A 19,874-nucleotide genomic window follows, 5' to 3' on the forward strand; every position below is an offset into this window, starting at 1 on the left:
ATTAACTATGCAACCTTTGACCATTTACTTCTAAAAACTGTTGTGCATAATAATAATTACTCAATAACCTATTGTAATGATTAAAGGAGTCAAAACTTGCTTGATTTTTGTTTTCCATATTTTTGAGAAGGGGTTTCACTATCTAGTCCAAGCTATGCTCGAACTAGATATGCAGCTCAGGTTTTCATTGAACTCACAATTCTCCTACCTTAGGTCCTGAAGAACTGGTAATTACAGGTATGATGGAGGAGGGTCATCTGTCTATGTGTTACTTTCATTGGTTAAATAAAGAGACTGCCTTGGCCCTTTGATAGGACAGAAAATTAGATAGGTGGAGTAGACAGAACATGCTGGGAAGAAGGGAAGTGAGTCAGATGCCATGATTCTTCGACCTGAGACGGATGTAGGCTAGGATCTTCTTGGTAAGCTACCACCTCGTGGTGCTACACATATTATTAGAAATGGGTTAATCAAGATGTGAGAGCTAGCCAATAAGAGGCTAGAGCTAATGGGCCAAACAGTGTTTAAATGAATACAGTTTCCATGTTATTATTTCCGGGGCAAAGCTAGCCATTCAAGAGCCAGGTGGGACAAAAAGCAGGCTTGCTTGTCTCATCACTATACAGGTGTGTTGTATCATGCCTGGCTTTGAATAAATTAATGCCTATAAACACTATAATAGTGTCTTAAGATATCAAATGACTCAGAAATGGGATATAAATCATAATCTCAAGCATGAGAGAAGCCAAAGTCAGTTGGTAAGGGTGTTGGGCTGTGTGGCCATCTTTAGCTGGAAGTCTGGGCTTCCAGCTTTTCAGGAAGACTATCACTTCTGGAGTACAGAGCTTTGTCTTCTTTAGTCTATGAAAGGGCCTGAATTCTTTGCATGTTACCTTGTTCTATATGGCTCTAGGGTCAGTGTACTGGAATCTGACCTCACTGAGGTGTGGCTCTTTTGCCACAGCCAAGAAGAAAGTGCTTCTGTGTCTGGTCCAGACCATGTGCACCACCAGGGGCCTTCTTTGTTAGCTTGGGAAACTTTTCCACTGAGAACAGGACTTTCCAGTTGCCTGTCATGTTTGTGTTAGTCCTACCTTATGGCATAACCTCTGATGCCAGAGGAGGGTGGAATCGCAAGTGTCTTAGGTGGAGTCTTACTTCTCTTTATGGGGGCTTGCCTTCCAGATATCTAAAATTTTCATGAAATCTTATGCTACTTAGGGATGTTCAGGATGATCACCCTGAATCTTTTGTAGCCAAGGCAGGTCTGCCAGCCATTAGCATTTCCTAAACATTGCTTTTCTTTTTCACAACTTGCCTGCTCAGGGGTTCAATTCCTAATAATTTGGTACTCTGCAGAGCTGTGGATATAATAATGTGCATTTATGACTGATGATAATTGGATTAATCATGCCTAATTTTATTTCCAGTTCAAGAAGGACTTCAGGTGCTTCTGGAAAATAAATAGAGTGTGAACCTTGACTCAATAATACAAGGGAGAAGGATTTCACAATTGGAGTCTACATTTTTGACTCACATTTTTGCTGTATATTGAACATTAAGTATTTTTTTCTGTTGGCACCACTTCATGCTATCAGCCACACCACCCTTCACTTTTCTGTGGAACTTCAAAGTAAGCAAGCTTTGTCCTTGGTGGAAAGAAGTGTGAATTTATGTGAAGGTAATATTTCAACTAGGGAGCTTTCTTATCCTTGGAAGTGGTCTTGTGATCTCATTAATGCACAGAGCAATATCTGCTCCTCTGAGTATCCCCTTTAAGCCATGTTACAGCAGGCACCTTTAAGGCCTCTCAACTACAGCCTTGGTGAAAATAGGCTTTACTATTAGAAAAGGCAAAGGCATTCTCATTATTTGGAGAACAGTCTCTGTAGTCAGCCATACTGCTGGGTCAAAATTCATCTGTCCTATTAACTAGCTCTTTGGCCATGGTCTTGTTATTTCATCTATTCTCCATCAGGGTTTTCATGTGTGAAATGGGCTTAATAGTTGTACATCTATCTCAAAGTTGTCATGAGAATAATAAATGACCTGGAATAGTTCATTCTATGTTATCGAAATCAAATAATAGAGTTAGGTAGTTATTAAAGACAAAAGGCTTATTTAGTTCCCAATTTTGGAAATTTGGGGCTTGAAATTAGTCAACATTCATGTATTTGACCTTTGATAAGTTCCCATTGTGCTATGGCATCATGTTGGAAGCACATGCATAGGGGAGAGATGACAAGACAGGAGCCTAGAATTCTAGGTCAGACTTGCTCCTTATAAAACTCCTCATATGGGAACTAACAGGACATCATGAGAACCCATGGTTTCTTTTCAAGAGCAGGGCACCAATGACCTAATCACTTTGCACTGTGCTCGATTTCTTAAAGGTCCCACCATCTCTCTTATTGTCACACTGTTCTAATACATTAGCCATTGAAAGACAAACCACAACCAAACCATCACAGTTACTGTTACATACATGTTAAATGAATGCACAACTCATAGATATTTGCCTGTGAGAGAACTAGCTAGGTAGTTACCAGTTTGCATCAAGGGAGAAAAGAATTAGTATTCGGATTTATAGTCTTAATTCTCTATGGAAGAACATTTAGTTCTTCCCAGTGTTACATGGGCAAAGAACAGGCTAAGTATGAGACAGTTGTAGAGGAAAAGATTAGCTAGCTTCTATACGCATGGAAGAATGGCTCATTGGCTGGAATTTGGCTCTATTTTAGAACTTTTGTCAGGAAACCATCTTGCCCTCTTTTTATGTTTAGAAGGACTTAATCTCTATGGTTGATTTTTGTTGTTTCCAGGATAGAGGGACCTGTATTGGTAGTGCTTGAGCAAATCAGAATGTGTCTGATCTTGTGGTTGTAAAACCCAGTACCCAGCCAAAGAAAGGGAAGGTAAACAGAGATCAGCAGAATGTGCATAGATTTTCTTTTATGATGGAAAGGTTACAGGCATCATAATGATTGCAACTAAGAGTCATCTGTTGCCTTTTAGCAGAAACTGGCTTCAGGAAACAGTTTGTTCCCATTGGAGGGAAGCTCACACAGTCTCAAGATTCAAAGTCTGTTACCCATCTCAACTCACTCTGACTGGGCTGAGCACTTCTGCCCGAATGGTGGGGCTCTGCGGTAGCACTTGCAGCATGCTAGAGTCCTGCAATATGCCAGGACATCTGCAGTAGGAACTGAGTATTCCTTTGCCCTTATATCCCTATGGAGGTGGGGAAGGAAGGGAGTGGGGCCATACAGGTGGCCAAAATGAAGAAATTTTGCAAAAGCAGTTAATTAAGTGGAGAGTAGGGGAGGGAGAGAGGGGGAAGGAAGGAGGGAGGGAGGGACAGAGAGAAAAGGCTCTGTTTGCCTCTAGTACCACCTGTTGGCTCCCCAGATTGAATATTTAGTAATATATTCAGTTTAACACTTGAACATTTGGGAATTGCTATTGTTTTCCTGTGCACAAATCATTTCTCAATAGATTCAACCTTAAGAAGTGGAGCACTGATTCACATCTTCTGTTGAACCAAGCAACACTGGTGTGCTTGTCATTAAAATAGTCAACTAGGGCAATTCTGTGATTGTACCTATAGTTTCTTAGCTATGCCCCATGGGATTCTGCATGAACCTCATTAATTGTTAAGCCCTTTTTGCTTTACATGCAAAGGTAATTTAAAATAATACCATTCTCACTGATGGAGCTCGTAAGATATGTGTGTGTGTGTGTGTGTGTGTGTGTGTGTGTGTGAATGCACCACAAGGTCTATCACATAGGCCATTTTTCTACATAGCTGATCTTCAAAACTTTGTCAGACAGGTGTTATTGCCTCCTCTTGACAGATGATTTTGCAATTCAGAGATGCTAAATCACATATTGAGGTTCACACAGCTACTGAGCAATAGGAATTTGGATGCAGACTAGCAGCTCTCCGTTGTCCTAGCTCTCTTCTTTATTTGAATATCTCCTGATGATCTGTTTTTAGGGTTTTCTGTGATCCTTTATAAAATATTTTTTGGCTTCTGATGTTGAAGAGATGTCAAAGTGTCTGTCCAAGCCTGAATCCTGCTAAGCATAAACAGCTGGCTCCAGTCATCTGTGGAGAATGTTTCCCACCTACTCCACACTGCTTTCTCCCTTGAAGAGACTCCAGTGTACTATGTAGACAGCAGAAAGCTCTAATTATTAAATGGGTCAGTACAGTGTTTAATCAGGTGGTTTCAGATGGTTGCTTGCTGCTCATTAATGATTAAGCTACCTCCAGTAGTAGTACTACAGTAGTTGGAGCGATTTTCTGCCTGCTAGAAATTGATCATTTATATAAAACATATTCTGAGGCAGCATCAGAATGGTTTATATATACACCTCTATATTTATTTTTAAATTTAATTTTTTATTCATTTTATGTACCAACTACAGTTCCCCCTACCTCCCTTCCTCCTGCTTTGCCCTTCTATTTATACACCCCCATCTACTCCTTAGCAGGGTAAGGCCTCCCATGGGGAGTCAACTAAGCCTGCCTTTCGAGTTGAGGCAGGAAAAGTCCCTCCCCACTACATCAAGGCCGAGTAAGGTAACCCACCAGAGGGAATGGGCTCCAAAAGCCAGTTCATGAACCAGGGATAAATCCTGGACCCACTGCCAGGGTCCCACAAACAGACTGAACCACACAACAGTCATCCACATTTAGAGGGTTTAATTCAGTCCTATGCTGGCTCCCTAGCTGTTGGTCTAGATCAGTGAGTTCCCACTAGGTTGGGTCAGATGTCTCTGTGGAGTTCCCCATCATGGTCTTGACCCCACTTACTCATAAAATCCCCTCTCCCTCTCTTCATCTGGACTCTGGGAGCTTGGCCCAGTGCTTGGCTGTGAATCACTGCATCTGCTTCCATCAGTTACTGGATGAGGTTCTATGATGACAATTAGGGTAGTCACCAATCTGATTTTAGGAGAAAGCTGGTTCAGGCACCCTCTCCACTATTGCTAGTCATCCCTTTATTTATAAAGACTGTCTGGGCCATTAAAATTTTTTTCAGTATTGCTGGATAGATTTTGAAACAAAATGACTTAGATGCCAAAAATCCATTGGTTATTGTATTGTGTGTTTCTTATTCCTTGCCTTCCTCTGTGTCCCCTTTCTCTGCACATATAAGTGGAGGCCAAAGTCTGACATTGGATTACTGCTTTGATGGCCCTCTATCATATTTTGTGAGAAACAGTATCTCAGTGAACCTGCGACTCAAACTCGATCTTCCCAAAATTTATCTGGTTATCTCACAATTTTTAGAGAGAGAGGTTTCCAGAGACCATAGCTCAGTTTTGCCCATCATTTTCAAGTGAGAAGCAGTTTCCAACCCATTCCTGTCATTACATTTTTCAAAACATTTCAGGAGAAATTTGGGGAAAATGTGAGATTATTTATTTAAGCTTTCTGGGATGTAAGCCATCCTAAATGTATGATTGGCTCCCTTCTTTTTTTCTCACCATGCATTCCTTCAGGGACTGTGGTGAGAAACTTCTCTGTGTATGCTCCTGTGAAGTAACCATATTACCCTAATTTCTTGCATGATTTGCTCCACTGTGATTAGTTCCAGTTGTTCTATCCACTCAAGGAAATGTGGGCATAGTGCTTGGCATGGAGCTGGGCACATAGTAGGTAGTCAGTGGTTGCCATCTTCCTTATCTAGTTGGTAAGACCTCCCAAATTACCCATGAACCACTCTGGCAATCTATGGATCTACATAAGGACACATATCAGTTCCTTACTAAAAACGTAAAGGTCTCCAGAAGATATCCTATTCTATAATTCTTAACTTAGTAGTTCTCAGTCTAGGTTGCATATTAGAAATACCTAGAGAGCTTTTAAGAAATAAGTCTAGACCTGTGTCAAATCTACTCAGTGCCTCTGTGTATGGGACTTTGGTATAGGTATTTTCAGAGCTTTCCTGGAAATTCTAATGTGAGTTCATAGTTGAGGACCACTCTTAAAACCAAAGCCACTTCTTTTTCATTGTTTCTTCCTGTCAGTTAGCCAGGGTACCTCTAACTCCAGGCTTTCTGTTGGGGAGGATTATGGAAGGCAACGGCACTGAACTGCTGCCTCAGATCACAGTCACCTGAATCATAGCTTTCCCCAGTCTCAGAATTTCTAGCTAATGATTACTGCAGTTGGTCTGGATTTCTAGTAAGTTCTCAGGTAGTGTGAATGTTGTCATTCTGGGAACTGCACTTTGGAAATTACTGTCTTGAGGGAAGAAATGTTGTTTTCTTCATCCAGTACTCTGTACAAAAGGCTGTGATGGGTGACTTTGTAAGCCAAATTCTCCTAGGTTTTAAGCATTGTAAGCAATGCAAGGCTTTAAGCACATCCACGAGATATGCAGGGGAGCTTTCTGTCAAAATTTCCAGCTGTCCATTTGCAATGACAAGTGAAAGACCAATAGAACAGATGAGGAGAACCAAGCAAATGTTCCCCTAATAGGAGGCGGAAGACAGTGAAGGAAAGAGTTAAATAATTAGGTTGTTTATCTTGATCTGGTGTCTGTAGGGCTTGGATGATTTTGTTTTCATCTCCATGTGCAGTGCTGAGAGCTGTCATCTTACCATTTGAAGAGGAATGGGCATATTGTTAAAGCACAGGGCAAATTAGAGATCACAGGCTCCAAGAAAACAGAACAAAACAAATCAAATCTAGCCCAAATCTAGAGTAGCAGATCAGGCAGAAGAATGTTTTGAATTGTTTTTGAATCTCACAGTCAACTTTAGAAAACACTGCCCAGTCCTTGAGATCTTAATTATTCTTTACAGGGACGGAAGTTTGGGACAACCAGACAGAGATGTGAAGGTTGGGAGGGAAATGGTTAGTCATCCTGTTTGCTCAGGGTGAGTGTCAATGCAGCTTCTCCATAATGTTACCCAGCCTCCCCTCTCTAGAGGATCAAAGGCAAGAACAGAGGTGATAAATGAGCCAAGCAGTCATGAGACGTTGAATGCTGTACATGTTCCAGAGGAGTCCTCTGGGGAGATTGGTGCGCGCGCGCGCGCGCGCGTGTGTGTGTGTGTGTGTGTGTGTGCAAGTGTACGTATGCAGATGAAACATGCCTAGTTGTATCGATTTTATTAGCTATTTAGTCTCTCTTACACGTACTCACGTTTCTTTTGGATAGCCTGTGGTAGAGGAGAGATGGCATAAATGCTGGCCTGTGTGACCAGACTCAGAAACAATGAGTGACAGCTCAGTAATGGTCTTTCTCTCCCATGTCCTACATGTGGCACTCCATCACCATCTACTCAAACTCCCTCTCGTGGAGTGACCACCATCTCACCTTCCTGAGAACTTTTGGCAAGCTTTTGTCAGGTGTGTGCTTGGGTAATTTGTGTGAAGGGAGTGGAATTACAACAGTAGACAAGTGTTACCTATGCAAATTCAGTCTGCTTGGGTTTACATTGTGTCTGTCCCTCTCACTTGCCACACTCCCTTGAATAAATCATGTTGCTCTTTGAAACCTCGAGTTTTATATGCAAAGGGTAACAAAGGAGTCAAATCATGACTGTAGTTAGAGCTAAAAATTGATAATTGGGACTGAGTACCATAGGATCTCTTCTCCCTATTTGGATCAGTTATGGTTTTCTGTAATCATCTCTGCTTGTTGCAAAGAGAAGTTTCTTTGAAGAGGGGTGAGAAGTACACTTATCTGTGGGTGGGCATATTGGTATCAGGATAAATATTTAGAATATAGTTCTAAGAATTGTGCCGGTTTAATAAAATGGTGGTTTGTAGGCTCTCCTCCAATATCCATGACTTTACTAGTCCCAGGTGGTTGACTTTCCAGTACCAAGCATTGTTTTCCTCTTGTTGAGCAGGACTCTTTTTTTCAATCTATTTTTATTATGTATATAATATTTTCAATATTCTGTCTGCATGTATGTATGCAGGCCAGAAGCAGGCACCAGATCTCATTACAGATGGTTGTGAGCCATCATGTGGTTGCTGGGAACTGAACTCAGTACCTTTGGAAGGGCAGGCAGTGCTCTTAACCATTGAACCATCTCTCCAGCCCAATTGAGCAGGACTAAAGACCAAGTCACAATGATATATCTACACCATGATTTCTGTACTTAAGGTTCAGGGATCATTGCTGAAGAAAGGGTAGACAGATTGTAAGGGCAAGAGTAACAAGAAGTTGTTGCAGTGTCAGGTAGGTGGGTGCTATCTTGGACAGTAACCAGAAGCTGAACATGGTTATCGAGCCATTGAAATGTGGCTAGTTCAAAATGGGATGCATGATAAATGTAAAATGCAGAGCACAGTTGAAGGATTATTACAAACAAAGCATGGAAAAAACATTATTAAGAATTCTGCATGAGAGCTTCCTCTTTCCATGGTCATTTTGAGCACACATCATAGAAAGTTGACAATAACAAATGTGATTTTAATTACATTTCTCTGGAACGTGTTTTATTATACTGTCAGTTCCACAAGGTTAGATATTGTCTATGTCTTATTCACTATGATAGCCCTGTTGTCTGACATGCACCAAGCTCCACTAACTATAGCCAAATGAAGGAAATGGACTTGTATTGAATCCTAAAGTTGCTTAAACAATACATGAAATCATTTTGGATTCTATGTAACTGGGCATTTAATTCATATTATTTAATTTTTTAAAAATATACTTATTCATTTATGTATGTGTGCATGTGCAAATGTACATATGAACATGCCAGGGATCCTGTGTGGAGGTTAGAGGTCAACTTGTGTGAATTGGTTCTCTCATACCATATAAGTTCCAGGGATCAAGTCCAGGTTATCAGGCTTGGTAGCAAGTGTCTTTATCCACTGAGCAACCTTACTACCATCTTACTTCAAGTCTTTAATTTCACTCATGAGAGGAAGTTGGAGCTGTGGCTCAATGATATAATACTGCTCCAATTAAAAATTTATCATCTGTAAATTCTTTTTATTTCTGTTCAGAGAAGTGATGTGAACAAGATAAAATAGTTCTCAAGTTAAGAGAAATTTAAAGCAACAAAAGAGAGACTAACAGGACTTGATATTTGGTGACTAAAAGGACCTATATTAGGTTTTTGATGGCTTCATAAAAATGTTGACAAACATAATGGCTTCAACTAACATATTTAGGTAGATTTTATAGTTTCTATAGGCAAGAAGTCTGCACAGAGTATGCTTGGATTTCTGGTTATGGTCTTACTAAACTGAACTCAAGGTGTCTGGCACAGACTGTATGGCCTATCAGGAATTAGGGTTCCTTTTAATTCTGTGTAAGTTATTGGCAGAAATGGGTTTTTACTACCATTAGTGGCTAGGGTTCACTCAGCTGATAAAGGATTTGCACTGTTTCTTGTCTGTAACTTTTTTCTTATCAACCACAGAAAACACTTTACTTTGAAAGCATTTATGCTGTTTAATGTGTCTAACCAAAACAATTGCTCTATTTTATGGTCAGATTATTTAGCCATTTAATTACATCTGTAATACTTTCAAAACTGTATTTACATTGATGTTTTGTTCAATACCCAGGGCAAGGGATATATTCACCAAGAAATGTGGGAGGTCTGGGTCCTATTTTGAATTCTGCTGCTTATAGACCATCAGTCATCTTTTCAGTGAGATGAACTTATGAACAGAAAACAGAAATCAGTTCGGAGTTTGACAGAGCCTACCAAGGAACTAACTATCCCCAGAAACTGTAGCGGAGACTGTGAACCAAGGTATGCTAAGGGTATTACAAAAAACAAAACAAAACAAACAAACAAACAAAGCTCCTCCAATTTTCAGAAGAGGAAATGGAGGTCCAGAGAGGGAGAGCCTTCAGTGGGTGGTGACCGTAGCCATCTCATGCTCTTCCTATTGAGTCTGTTGAAAGAAGATGTTACAGTTTGAAAGTGAAATATCTCTCACCGCCTCCTATGTTTAGATGCTTGGCTTCCAGTTGGTCATTTGGGAAATTGTGCCTTTAGGACAGTAGTTCTCAACCTCCCTAATGCTGCAATCTCCAACCATAGAAATATTTTCGTGGCTACTTCATAACTGTAATTTTGCTGCTGGTGTGAGTCGTGGTGTAAATCTCTGCTGTGCAGGTTATTCCATATGCTCACTCTGTGAAAGGGTCGTTTGATCCCAAAGGGGGCACAACCCACAGGATGAGAACCACTGCTTTAGAATGTGGCAACGAGCTGGGGACTGGTTCATGGGGAATGGAGGAGTCAAGCTCTGCTTTGCTTCTCCCTCAAACTCTCTATGCTTCCTGGTACCACGTGAGAAGATGCCCATGTGAATTCCTGTCACCACAGAAGGATCCATTCCAGCTGCCGTGCCTTCCCTGTCTCTGCAACCACTTTAGTTCGGCCCCCTGTGGCTGTGGCAAATACCCCCACAGAAGCAACTTTAAAGTAGAAAGTGCCAGGTAGTGGTGGTGCATGCCCTTAATTCTTGCACTCAGAAGGCAGAGAAAGGCATATCTCTGTAAGTTCAAGGCCTGCCTCGTCTATAGAGTGAGTTTCTGGACAGGCTCCAAAGCTACAGAGAAACCCTGTCTCCAAAATCCAAACAAAAACAGACTAAAATTAAATAAAATAATGTAGAAAGGATTTAGTTGGCTTAAAATTCTAGGTTATATTGTCCACAACTGTTGTGAGGAAGTCGAGGAAGCAGGGATTTGAAGTAGCTAGTCAAGTCCACAGTCAAGAGCAGAGAGAGAATGTACACCAGGTCACTTCTCAGCCCACTTTCTCCATTCTTATATAGTTGAGGAACCAAATGCCTATGGATTGAGATTTAGACTAATAAAAATAGTTTGTATGTAACACTGAATTTATCTTCTTATTCACGTCTAACACACTGAACATGATGACTTTTAAATCATGAATTGTGCTTAATTTCTCAGTTTTTTAAATGTATTATTTATCTTTGAAACAAGTACGTATGAAGGGAGAAACTCGGGCAAAGATGTGCCCCATTTTTCCTAATGGACCTAGGAGTGGTAGGGTTATTTGAGAGAAAAGGTTTAGACTCTTCATCTTTCAGAAAGGGAGTTAAACATCTAGGTGGGGCAGGGATGTTTTGCATGGAAATAACATTTGTGTACCGCAATGTTTTATTTGAACTCCCTTCATCAAAAGCTTCAGCAATGAGGAACACAAAAGGAAATGTAACATCCCGAGGTCTCAAAGAATATTTACCTGAGTGGCGTGCTTAGACCTGAATTTGAAAAGCACACAGTTTGTCCCCCTAGTGCTGACAGTGCATTATCAATGTGATGAGACGAGCAAGTATTATTTTTTGCAGAGGCAGAAAAAATAAAAATGGAATCTCTGGGGCCTGGCTGGCAACAATCACGTTTGACTTTGTCCACGATTAAATTTAAAGGCACAGCTGCCTCCAGTGTTCTTTACCTTTCGAATTGGACTGGCACCTCATTTAGATCCCTGTCATATCAGCTTAGCTTATTTTATTTTATTATTTTTTTGCAAATGTTTCCATTTTCATTGTTCATGGCTCCATGGGTTCAGGCACTGAGGATAATTTTTCAACAACCAAATATTCAATAACCTGACTGAAACTGACTTTTTCCATTCACGACAGCAATCAATTTTCAACTCTTCCAGGGGATGTTTATCTACTTGCCTGATGCTTCAGGCTGTTCGAGAACTTCCATTTACTGCTGGCCTTCGAGATCTTTATCCTTCTCATTACCAGTTCCACTACAGGGTCACAGGAGAATAGAGGTAATTGGCATAAAATCAGTTTACTTTCTTATTGTTAGAAACTTTGGAGAAAGGTCTGATGGGACCTAGAGTAGAGACAATCTATTCTACTAAGTCATAAAGAATCACCAGCTACTTTTGTATTGCTTTGTTTAGTCTTTCTATTCCACCCCTTAAATAAAACTTAGAACTGTCTTGGTGAGGCAGGATACTCTCTATGTTTGCAATGTAAGATTACTCCATAGTGTCAGCCCTCAAAACAAAGGGAATAAGAAAGCAATAAACAATAAGAAGAAAACAAGCAAACAGAAATGGAATGAATACACAAAAGCCTCCAGATGGTCAGGGAAGATGCTTCTATCTACTCCAGTATTCAAGTCAAAACTGAAGAATTCTCTTTACCACCAAGCTGTGCCATGAAATATTAATTTCACAATTCATTCAAATGTCTGAGACTGTGGCACTCTCATTACATTTATGTCTTTTACAAAACTTCTCAGACCTCGGATTCCCCACTTCCAAACTCGGGACAGAAATTTAGATTCTTTGTCTTATTCCATCGAATATCATTTCACTACCAACTCTATCTCCTCTCCTTTTCTCTTGGTATTCTCATACAAAGGGAACAATACTCACTGAGCAGAAAAGATGTTTCAATATGGCTGTTATGTGTGTTACAGTAGGAGTGCATAACACATGTGCTTGGAGGGACTGATCAGAAAAAAGATACTTGCAAATAACGCTAGAGGGCGGGATTTATGAAGTTACTGGAACAGTTTGCCCATGACCTTGGGTAAGTCATTTCCACATCTTACTTTGAAAAACAAAGCTTAGGATGGACAATAACATTTAGGTGTCCATGCCCCAAACCACAGCCCTAAGGAATCTGAGGTAGGAGAACTGTAAGTTTCAGGTCAGCTTGGGCTAATTTTAAACCCCATCTCAAAACCAAAACCAAAACAGGAACTTGGAATAGAGCTGAGTGATAGAACAATTTCTTAAAATACACAAGACCCTAGACTCTATCCACAGCACATAAAAATTAAGAGTATCTCTTCTTTATACCTGACAGAGTGGGACTGAAGAATGAGTGACACGAGGAATTGTCACTAAGTGCCAACTGTGTGGCACTTGAAAGGTAAGTAGCAGGTATCTGGAGGATTTGAATGAGTGTTCCCAAAGTGTTTAGCTTCAAAAGCTTCAAGAGGCTCAAGAGCCTGATGGTCAGGGATAGGTCTACATTTCACTCCAACAGATGAGTGGCTGAAGCTCCACCGTTTCTGTTGTAAGAACTGGAAGCTCTAAGTCACATTTACTCTCCTTTTTATCCCAGTCTTTTGCCATTCTTATGGAGAATGGGAACCAGGCAATCAGATCCATAACTGTGGGAGTTAGTCCACATTCACCGTAACATATTCCGACTGTCAACAGATGTTCCAGAAGGAACATGATGAGATCGCTATGGAAAGGAATGAACTTCTGTTTGAAGTGAAAGACTGCTAGTGCCATGTATTCCAGGAGAGGGTAAACATCTGGGTTATCGGATCCTCCGAGCAGCACATTCAAAAGTTCACAAGAACATAAGCTATATGAAATAGGGGAATTTTTATGACATTCCCATTGCTTTATCTCTGTTGCTCCAAACAATCAATGCTTGGTACATAGTATGAGCTAAATACCCACATTGAATGAATAAGTACCTTCAATCAGCATCACAAATGGTGAATTGTACTGTAATTGTCATGACGTCGGAGTATGAAATCATGACTAGGCTCAGATAGAACTGGGGCAGAATTTTACAGCATTTCTGAAATTATAATCACAAAAAGAAAGCAAGGCAGGTAAGGCTTTCCAGTTTGGCTGGAATTCGAGAAAAGAAATGTGCTAATCACCAAGGGATTCACTGTGAGTAGCATTTTACCTGGGTAAGATTAACTGTTACGGAGTTTACTGATAAGACCATTTTCTACTTTGGTACAGTTCAGCATTTCTATGCTCTGATCCCAACAGAATGAAACACCCCTGTTAGACCTGTTCTTGGGCACTGAGGGAGTTCTGTTTAGTTTTTCTTTCAAACACGACTGAGGCGCTTTCGAGTTCTTTCTGGTCTTCTTTCTTCTTGGCCTTTCTCTTTGTAATTCTACCACCTGCTACTGAAATCTGTTCTCAGCCTCCAGCCTCATGTGATTTTCTCATAGTCCTTGGCAGAATTTTCTGACGAAGGTACTGATGGAGAAACTCGAAGTCATGTTTGTCCTGAACTGGCCAGATCTTGGCAAGCATGTCTCACAATACTATGAAAAGGTCTAAGAGGCCTCCTGTCTGAGATGGAGAAGTTGTCGGATTTATGAGTCATTTCCGCTCCACAGCCTCATGCGGACCTCTACTATTATCCTGCTCTCTTTGGGCTTCTTCATCTTCTACCTTCTAGAGCTTCTTTATTTACCTACTAAGTTTCAATGTATGATTGTATCTAATACCTTTCAAAAATGTTATTGTATCTAGTTTCTAGAACCCCCTATATTTGTATTATCTCCTTGATATGTTTCTATTTTCTGCTTATATAATCTTATTACTATTATTATTATACATACTGACTACAGTTCCCCTCCTCTTCTCTTACTAATCCCTTCCCTCAACCTCTGCTATGCACACCCCCAAATCCACTCCTCCCCCATTTCTCTTCAGAAAAAGGAAGGCCTCCTCTGGAAATTAACAAAAGATGGCACATCAAGTCAATGAAATGATGCCTAATGATATTCTGCTATACTCATAAATTGATGCCCAGTTTGATTGTCATCAGAAAGCCTTACTCTGGCAGCTTATGGGAACAGATGCAGAGACCCATAGTCAAACATTAGGTGGGGCTTGGGAATACTGTAGAAGATGAGGAGAAAGGATTATAAGAGCCATATGGGTCAAGGACACCACGAGAGGACCCACAGAATCAACTTACCTGGGCTCATAGGAGGTCACACAGACTGAATTGACAACCAGGGAGCCTCTATAATCTGTTTTCAATCTACACTTCTACATTTCATATTTTGTTGAAGTTCATAGTTTTCTTGCTAATACCTTTTCATACTTCCAAACCAAGCCAAAACCTCAGAGGTGTATGTATGGCAGGGGTGGGGTAGGGTGGGTGGTTAATGTGCTTTTATCAATCAAAATAAAAGAAAATCTGTAAAGGTCATTCTAACTAGTAATCTCCTTTTTTAAAAAGTCTCTGAACATGGACGGGCTCTGTGTGAGCCTTAACCTCCACCTGGCAATAGATGAAGAAAATGACAGAGCCCCACATTGGAGCACTGGACTGAGCTCCCAAGGTCCTGATGAGGAGCAGAAGAAGGGAGAACATGAGAAAGAAAGTCAGGACCGTGAGGGAACCTCCACCTGGCGATAGATGAAGAGAATGACTGAGCCCCACATTGGAGCACTGGACTGAGCTCCCAAGGTCCTGATGAGGAGCAGAAGGAGAGAGAACATGAGCAAGGAAGTCAGGAACGTGAGGGGTGCGTTCACTCATGGAGACAGTGGGACAGAACTAATGGGAGATCACCAACTCCAGTTGGAATGGGACTGATGGATCATGCGACCAAACCCGTCTCTCTGAATGTGGCCAACAGTGGGGGTGACTGAGAAGCAAAGGACAATGGTGCTGGGCTCTGATTCTTCTGCATGGACGGGCTCTGTGGGAACCTTCTCAGCTTGGTCGATCACCTTCCTGGACCTGGGGGGAGTTGGGAGGACCTTGGTCTTAACATAGAGTAGGGAACCCTGATGGCTCCTTGGCCTGGAGAGGGAGGGAGGGTAGGTATGGGTGGAGGGGAGGGGAGGGGGAGGAGGAGGGGAGGAGATGGAAATTTTTAAATATAAAAAAATAAACCATGAAAAAAAAGTCTCTGAAATTCACTTCTATAGGAATCTGTTTTATAAGATCCATCTAATCTGTATCATTGCAAAAATAAGACCCACTGATACTGAATCTTGCTTGTGCGAAAAGAGGGAAGTAATTACCCTTCATTTCCAATCTGCCCACAGAAAGAGATAAGACTTCACTCCTGTGATTAATAACTTTGTCAACTTGACAGGGCTACTAGATGGGATGCCAAGATAGTTGATCAAACATTATTATGGATGTGCCCATTTTCTTCATCCCTTTCCACTTCACTTGACGCCAAAATCCTAACAATTACTGAACTACATTCTGTCTCTGTATATATAATTTATATATCATGTATGTTTCATATGAATGGAAACATATAATTTATGAGTTCTTGTGTCTATTTTATTCACCTAGCCCAATATTAATGCTTTCAATCTCATCAAAGTTATATCATGTATTCCATCCCATTGTATAGATATTCCCAAATTTATGATGAGATATACCACAATAAATGTGAAAAGCACTGAAAAAATGTTGTTTTATTGTAAAACAACATCTTCTTTAAAAATTAGAAGCTAATGTATTTCATAATATTCAAAGTTGTGTATTTGATTTTTTGGTAAAGTTTAGTAAAACAGTCTAGGTATAAAGTAATTTCAAAGAAGTAGACAATAAAATAAACTTACAGCAACCAAGTGTCAACATATCTATGTCAATACATTACAAAAGTAGATAAAAAGACATAAATTACTACGTGTATTTTGAAAAATCAGATTCTTATGATTTTTCTTTGTATGTTTTTTCCTGGTTGTTTTCTAAAGAAAGAGAGAAAAAGAGATGCCCCTCAATGGAATAATGGATAAAGAAAGTGTGGAATATATACATATTAGAGTACTACTCAGTGGTAAAAAATAATGACATTTTGAAAATTTTTTTGGTTTTTTGAGGCAGGGTTTCTCTGCAGCTTTTAGAGCCTGTCCTGGAGCTAGCTCTTGTAGACCAGGCTGGTCTCGAACTCACAGAGATCCGCCTGCCTCTGCCTGGGATTAAAGGCGTGCGCCACCACCGCCCAGCTGACATTTTGAATTTTGCATGCAAATGGATGGAAATAGAAAACACTATCCTGAGTGAGACAACCCAGACCCAAAAAGATGAATATGGTATATACTCACTCATTAGTGGACCCTAGCCATAAACAAAGGACATTAAGCCTAGAGAAGCCAAATAACAAGGTGAACCCAAAGAAAAACATATATAGATCCTCCTAGAAATTGGAAGTAAACAAGATTGCTGGGCAAAAGTTGGGAGCATGGGGGTGGGGTAGGGGTGGGGTGAGGTTGGGGGAAGAAGAGAGGGGGAGAGAGAAGGGAGAAAGGAAAGACTGGAGAGAGCTTGGGGGAGTGGGAGGGCAGAGATGGAGAAAGGGTGGATATAGGAGCAGGGAGGAAGATATCTACATTAAGGGAGCCATTTTAGGGTTGACAAGAGACTTGGCTCTAGAGGGGATCCCAGGTGTCCATGGGGGTGTCCCCAGCTAGGTCCTTGGGCAGCAGAGCAGAGGGTGCCCAAATTGGCCTTGCCTCACTATCACACTTGGAGATACAGACAGAGACCCTCATCAGAGCAATGGGCTGAGCTCCCAAGGTCCAATTGAAGAGCAGAAGGAGGGAGAAGAAGAGCAAGAAAGTAAGGACCTCGAGGGTTGGTCCACCAACTGAGACAGTGTGCCTGTTCTAATGGGAGCTCACCAAATCCAGCTGGACCAGGACTGAATGAGCATGTGGACTCTCTGAAAGTGGCTGACAATGGGGGCTGGCTGAGAAGCCATTGAAAAAGGCACTGGGACTTGTTTCTATTGCATGTACTTTTTGGGACCCTAGTCTATTTGAATGCAAAGCCTAGGAAGCCTGGATGTAGTGGGGAGGGCCTTGGACTTCCCACAGGGCAGGGTTCCCTGCCCTCTCTTAAAGAGAGAGGGGGAGGGAGGAGGGTGAGTGGGGGAGTGGGAGAAGAATGGGGGGAGTGGAGGAAGTATAAATTTTTGAATGGAAAAAATAAATAAATAAAAGAAAGAAAAAAGACATGGAGTTGGGCAGGTAGGGATATGGGAGTTTCTGGGGGAAAAACCTTGATCAGATTATATTGTTTGAAAAAAATTTCAATAAACAAAAAGTCTGTACATAATTATAGTATGCTTTGTTTCATTATAGAATGAAAATTAAGTTGAAAATGCATTTCATATACATAATGTTCTAAACAACATAGTATATCCCAATGTGGGTTGTTTCCCTTGTGATTGTATGGCTTACTGGGCACTCTGACTTGTTGTTGGTTAGCACTTGGAAAGAGTATCCTGACACATAGTGTAATGTTTGAATAAGAATGGCCCTCATAAGCTCATATGTTTGAATGCTTAGTCACCAGGTAGAGGAACTCTTTGAAAGGATTAGAAGGATTAGGAGGTATGACCTTGTTGGAGTAGATGTGGCCTTGTTGGAAGAAGTATGTTGTGGAAATTGGCTTTGAGGTTTCAAAAGCCCATACCAGGCCCAGGCCATGCTCCCCACCAAGATGATAATGAACTAAGCCTCTGAAACTGTAAGCAAGCCCTAATTAAGTGTTTTCCTTTATAGAATAGCTGTGGTCATCGTGTCTCTTCATAGCAATAGAGAGTGCAAAATTACAAGTTTGGCTTTTACTGTATCTATAGCATGGTCACATCATCATAAGGTAAAAATAAAAAAGCATAAATTGCGATCTCTCTCTCTCTCTCTATATATATATATATGTGTGTGTGTGTGTGTGTGTGTGTGTGTGTGTGTGTGTGTTCATGTGTATACCAGACCTATTCTAGATAGTTTTATTTTATATATCTACCAACAATGAACAAGAATTTCAATTTCTCCATAAAATCCCTAACATTTATTATTGTCTGTTTTTAAATTAAAAGACCATCCATTGGGTGTGAACATTCTCACTTTAGTTTGAATTTTCATTTCCTGATGACTAATGACGTTAAACATATTTTCATATGCTTGTAGGGCATTTATATATTTTCTGTGGAGAAGTGAATATTGAATTTATATATCTTCTGTGGAGAAGTTCTATGCCCATTTCAAATTAGGATTTACTTGTTTTTATTCAATTGCAAGACATTTATTATTTTATTTATTTTTTTTTTGAGAGGTGGTTTTACACTTTGTAGCCCAAGCAGGCCTGGTTCCCTCTATGCAGCAATAGTTTTTTTCTTTTCCTTTAAATATAATAGATTCCAATATTTTTTGTTTTGGTTTTCAAAACAGGGTTTCTCTGTAGTTTTGAAGCCTGTCCTGGAACTAGCTCTTGTAGACCAGGCTGGCCTCAAACTTACAGAGATCTGCCTGCCTCCCGAGTGCTGAGATTAAAGGTGTGCCCCACCACCACCCAGTTAGATTTCAAATCTTTATTTGATACACAAATGTTTTCATCCATTTATCTTTCTCACCTCTCTCTCTCTCTCTCTCTCTCTCTCTCTCTCTCTCTCTCTCTCTCTCTCTCTCTCTCTCCCCTAGAGCCAACAATGTAGATTTATTAATGAAAAGTGAGAATTGGAAGGCTTCCAAGAAAAGGACATTCTTTTTTCACCTTGGTCGTAAATTTAGATGGGGGGATATGATTTTTACAGGTATTCTTGACTGTTCTGGAACTCATTCTGTAGACCAGGCTGGCCTCAAACTCAGATATCTGCTAGCCTCTGCCTTCTGAGTACTGGGATTGAAGGTATACACCACCATGACCTGGCTTTTTTTCTTTTCTTAGTATGATGTATTATATTGATACATTTTCCTATGCTGAATTTACTCATACTGCTTGGGTAAATATTACCTGGTCATGGCTTAAAATTATTTTATATAGTGTTGATTTAATTTACTAGTATGTTGTTGCTAAAGATTTTTGTATGCATTCTAATAAGGTGCAGGGTTTATAGTTTTCTCATACTATCTTTATCTGTTTTGGGTAGTGAGGTTATGCTAACTTAATTCAATGAGCTAACCAGTATTCAATTCATCCTTTACATTTTAAAACAATTTGAAAAGAAAACCCTAATTTCAATTATGCTCTGATTGGTAGGATTCACAGTGAAGCCACAACATTGTAAAATTCTCTTTGTTGAGAATTATTTTCAAATTTATTTTATTTTATTTACATCATTGATATCATCTCTTTGTAGTTTACAACTATTATTGATTTTCAAAGTAATTCTAAAAAT

General features: G+C 40.3%; 1 long non-coding RNA gene across 2 annotated transcripts; it reads left to right on the top strand.

Moving 5' to 3' along the window:
• Positions 1 to 364: 364 nt before the first annotated feature.
• LOC119804159 lies at positions 365 to 15,020 on the top strand. 2 transcript variants are annotated; one of them, XR_005283805.1, is made up of 4 exons: positions 365 to 422; positions 11,618 to 11,760; positions 12,812 to 12,877; positions 14,963 to 15,020. It is a non-coding gene; the product is annotated as an uncharacterized LOC119804159 (long non-coding RNA). The 2 variants fall into 2 exon arrangements; XR_005283806.1 differs by having other exon boundaries at positions 383 to 422; positions 11,641 to 11,760.
• The last annotated feature ends 4,854 nt before the right edge of the window (positions 15,021 to 19,874 follow it).

Source organism: Arvicola amphibius, chromosome X, assembly GCF_903992535.2.
Source record: "Arvicola amphibius chromosome X, mArvAmp1.2, whole genome shotgun sequence".
NCBI classification, from domain to species: domain Eukaryota; kingdom Metazoa; phylum Chordata; class Mammalia; order Rodentia; family Cricetidae; genus Arvicola; species Arvicola amphibius.